Raw genomic sequence first — 5000 nt, 5'->3', positions numbered from 1 at the left:
ATTTTTCGTCACTACCTCCCCGTGCCGGGAGTGGGTAATTTGCGCGCCTGCTGCCTTCCTTGGATGTGGTAGCCGTTTCTCAGGCTCCCTCTCCGGAATCGAACCCTGATTCCCCGTTACCCGTTACAACCATGGTAGGCGCAGAACCTACCATCGACAGTTGATAAGGCAGACATTTGAAAGATGCGTCGCCGGTACGAGGACCGTGCGATCAGCCCTAAGTTATTCAGAGTCACCAAGGCAAACGGACCGGACGAGCCGACCGATTGGTTTTGATCTAATAAAAGCGTCCCTTCCATCTCTGGTCGGGACTCTGTTTGCATGTATTAGCTCTAGAATTACCACAGTTATCCAAGTAACGTGGGTACGATCTAAGGAACCATAACTGATTTAATGAGCCATTCGCGGTTTCACCTTAATGCGGCTTGTACTGAGACATGCATGGCTTAATCTTTGAGACAAGCATATGACTACTGGCAGGATCAACCAGGGAGCTGCGTCAACTAGAGCTGAGCAGCCGGCCGCCCGGGAGTGTGTCCCGGGGGCCCGCGCGAACACGCAAGCGTCCGCTCAATTATTCTGCAAACAGGAGGAGGCTGAGCTCCCCTGCACAACACACCTCGAAACCCTCTCAGGTCCCGGCGGCGCGCAGCGCCGTCCTAAGTACTTGGTCGGGTTCGAGAGAGGCGCAATCGCCCGGAGTTAGGCGAGTAGACGCTTTAGGTGCGACCACCCGTGCTCCCAACTGAGCTTGCCGCTGCCGACAGAGGCCCGGGAGCGTGCTGTCGTGGCATTGCCGGCGGGAGACAACACGCGCCACCTACGGTGACCGGCAGCTCCAACGCCAGCGCCACAGAAGGACAAAAGCCCTACTTGGGTGCCGAAGCGAACTCTCCCAGCACAGCGCACGCGCCAACACGTCCGCACAGCTGCGATACAAACCACCTGCGAGAACCGCTGGGGCGACCGAGCAGCAGACGGCGTCGCGGCGCCGAGCGCCGGGCGGCGGCGCATCCTCAGCGCACAAAGTCCTCAATCGGACCAGCACACTGCAGATGGCCACCGCGCTTCGCACCGGGCCCGCGAGGACCTACTTTGGCCGCAAGGCGCCGCGAGCAGGGGGCGCCGGCGCGCAGCTGCGCCGCCTGCCGCGTCCGTCGGCCGGCGCGCCTGCCACCGGCCGCCCCCACCAGCCGGCTGTAGCGCGTGCGCCCACGCACCGCGCTGCCAGCACGCCGGGCGGCCCCCCCTCACCGGCCGGGGACGGTCCCACCCAGCCACCGCCGCGTATCGCCTCACACCCAGATCCCCTTTCACGTTCGTGGGCATGGTGGGTCCCCTTTCACGTTCGTGGGCATGGTGGGTATCCCTGAAACAACCGGTTAATAGCTCGACCGATCGTCGCCAACACTGATTCACCTCTAGCGAGAACAACCGCACCACAACGGGTTACCGGTTGTTCATTTGCGTAACGTCACCAGCAAACGTACACGTCCATCGCCATTTGCAACGAGTATTGCATGCCTGTGTCAGGTGTCACAACACACTACGTCTGCCCACATAGACGCAACAACATGTGCACGCCTAGAGAACACGTGGAAGGTAGACCCCGTACGTATGCGGTGTCCATTGCGCGAACGACTGTCAGCCCGCCTCTGCAGCATGTCGCAGATGTGGAACGCGGTGCAACATGCTATCACGGTGTGTGAGAAGAGACGACTACGTCCGAATACACGCTCCACTACATCAACAGACTGCTCATGCTGATCGCCATCCAGGGCGTCCGTTCCTCCCACACGTCTGTATGGCGTACCACACTGCAATCCAGCTCTTATAGGGAGACGACACGTAGCTGCGTGCACAATATTTGGACTGTATGGTCCGCCGTTGCTAGGCGCTGTCGTCATACGGTCACATGGGCCACGATGTATCATTCAGTACATACGGAGCAATGTGCAGTACAGTTTGTGGGTTTTGTGTACATCGGCGGACAGGTGACAGGCCGTACCACAACGTAGGCTGAGTACGTCGGCATGCGAAGGGCATTGAACATGCAAACTTCTCACCGACCAGCTTGCGAAGGCAGGGGGGAAGGGGGGGGGGCATGTACGTCCTGCTGCTATCCACACTACAGTGTATAGCAGGAGCATGTGGAAAGTCAGCAACACCTGCAAGGTGTTTAACATGACGCGATACACAGGGGACCGGGCAGTGCGAGTAGCGAACTATATTGCGAGGGTTGCGGTTAGGCAACACTACACTACTTTAACGGGTTGCATAACAATTACAGAGCAGGTTCAGCGACAACGTGCGTCAGGTTAAGGCGCAATATAGTTTAGGTTACGGCGCACTTTAGGTTAGGTTAAGGCACATTATAGGTTAGGTTAAGGCACAACATGGGTTACGTTAAGGCACAACATGGGTTACGTTAAGGCACAACATGGGTTAGGTTAAGGCACAACATGGGTTAGGTTAAGGCACAACATGGGTTAGGTTAAGGCACAACATGGGTTAGGTTAAGGCACAACATGGGTTAGGTTAAGGCACAACATGGGTTAGGTTAAGGCACAACATGGGTTAGGTTAAGGCACAACATGGGTTAGGTTAAGGCACAACATGGGTTAGGTTAAGGCACAACATGGGTTAGGTTAAGGCACAACATGGGTTAGGTTAAGGCACAACATGGGTTAGGTTAAGGCACAACATGGGTTAGGTTAAGGCACAACATGGGTTAGGTTAAGGCACAACATGGGTTAGGTTAAGGCACAACATGGGTTAGGTTAAGGCACAACATGGGTTAGGTTAAGGCACAACATGGGTTAGGTTAAGGCACAACATGGGTTAGGTTAAGGCACAACATGGGTTAGGTTAAGGCACAACATGGGTTAGGTTAAGGCACAACATGGGTTAGGTTAAGGCACAACATGGGTTAGGTTAAGGCACAACATGGGTTAGGTTAAGGCACAACATGGGTTAGGTTAAGGCACAACATGGGTTAGGTTAAGGCACAACATGGGTTAGGTTAAGGCACAACATGGGTTAGGTTAAGGCACAACATGGGTTAGGTTAAGGCACAACATGGGTTAGGTTAAGGCACAACATGGGTTAGGTTAAGGCACAACATGGGTTAGGTTAAGGCACAACATGGGTTAGGTTAAGGCACAACATGGGTTAGGTTAAGGCACAACATGGGTTAGGTTAAGGCACACCATGGGTTAGGTTAAGGCACACCATGGGTTAGGTTAAGGCACACCATGGGTTAGGTTAAGGCACAACATGGGTTAGGTTAAGGCACAACATGGGTTAGGTTAAGGCACAACATGGGTTAGGTTAAGGCACAACATGGGTTAGGTTAAGGCACAACATGGGTTAGGTTAAGGCACAACGTAGGTTAGGTTAAGGCACAACGTGGGTTAGGTTAAGGCACAACGTGGGTTAGGTTAAGGCACAACGTGGGTTAGGTTAAGGCACAACGTGGGTTAGGTTAAGGCACAACATGGGTTAGGTTAAGGCACAACATGGGTTAGGTTAAGGCACACCATGGGTTAGGTTAAGGCACAACATGGGTTAGGTTAAGGCACAACATGGGTTAGGTTAAGGCACAACATGGGTTAGGTTAAGGCACAACATGGGTTAGGTTAAGGCACAACATGGGTTAGGTTAAGGCACAACATGGGTTAGGTTAAGGCACAACATGGGTTAGGTTAAGGCACAACGTAGGTTAGGTTAAGGCACAACGTGGGTTAGGTTAAGGCACAACATGGGTTAGGTTAAGGCACAACATGGGTTAGGTTAAGGCACAACATGGGTTAGGTTAAGGCACAACATGGGTTAGGTTAAGGCACAACATGGGTTAGGTTAAGGCACAACATGGGTTACGTTACGGCACAACATGGGTTACGTTACGGCACAACATGGGTTACGTTACGGCACAACATGGGTTACGTTACGGCACAACATGGGTTACGTTACGGCACAACATGGGTTACGTTACGGCACAACATGGGTTACGTTACGGCACAACATGGGTTACGTTACGGCACAAATTAGGTTAGGTTACGGCACAAATTAGGTTAGGTTAAGGCACAAATTAGGTTAGGTTAAGGCACAAATTAGGTTAGGTTAAGGCACAAATTAGGTTAGGTTAAGGCACAAATTAGGTTAGGTTAAGGCACAAATTAGGTTAGGTTAAGGCACAAATTAGGTTAGGTTAAGGCACAAATTAGGTTAGGTTAAGGCACGATATAGGTTAGGTTAAGGCACGATATAGGTTAGGTTAAGGCACGATATAGGTTAGGTTAAGGCACGATATAGGTTAGGTTAAGGCACGATATAGGTTAGGTTAAGGCACGATATAGGTTAGGTTAAGGCACGATATAGGTTAGGTTAAGGCACGATATAGGTTAGGTTAAGGTACGATATAGGTTAGGTTAAGGTACGATATAGGTTAGGTTAAGGTACGATATAGGTTAGGTTAAGGTACGATATAGGTTAGGTTAAGGTACGATATAGGTTAGGTTAAGGTACGATATAGGTTAGGTTAAGGTACGATATAGGTTAGGTTAAGGTACGATATAGGTTAGGTTAAGGTACGATATAGGTTAGGTTAAGGTACGATATAGGTTAGGTTAAGGTACGATATAGCGTAGGTTCAGATACACATTGTTGTAGGGAAAGGTGTATTGGGGGGGGGGGCGGCAGGTTCGTTGATAGTGATTATCGTAATTGGATGCCTGCGGTATTATCCGATTTGTCACGTCAGGATGCACTTTTGGCTCATGACAGGCGGCGCTCCGATTCCATGGTTGTGGCAGATCTGTGTCTTTCATTCCTGCCATTGTTTGTGTGCTGTGACAGGAGGCAGTATTGTGATGTTGGGTGCACCACTGTGTAGGACATGTGTGGGTGTTCGTGGCTTAGCTGAGCAATGTGCGGATGTCGGAAGGGTGGGATATTGTGTTTTCTGGGTGGACCTCCCGGTCTGGTAATGATAGTGTGGA

The 5000-nt window shown here is 51.5% G+C and overlaps 1 non-coding gene across 1 annotated transcript in view; it reads right to left on the bottom strand.

Moving 5' to 3' along the window:
• Window positions 1–493, bottom strand: part of LOC126445061 (small subunit ribosomal RNA) — a 1909-nt gene extending 1416 nt beyond the window's left edge. The window contains exon 1 of the ribosomal RNA XR_007582892.1: window positions 1–493. This exon is cut by the window's left edge and continues 1416 nt beyond it. This is a non-coding gene — a ribosomal RNA (small subunit ribosomal RNA).
• Window positions 494–5000: the final 4507 nt, after the last annotated feature.

Source organism: Schistocerca serialis, unplaced genomic scaffold, assembly GCF_023864345.2.
Source record: "Schistocerca serialis cubense isolate TAMUIC-IGC-003099 unplaced genomic scaffold, iqSchSeri2.2 HiC_scaffold_321, whole genome shotgun sequence".
NCBI classification, from domain to species: domain Eukaryota; kingdom Metazoa; phylum Arthropoda; class Insecta; order Orthoptera; family Acrididae; genus Schistocerca; species Schistocerca serialis.
The sequence above is the reverse complement of the archived record's forward strand: the minus strand, read 5'-3'. Positions and strand labels throughout refer to the sequence as shown.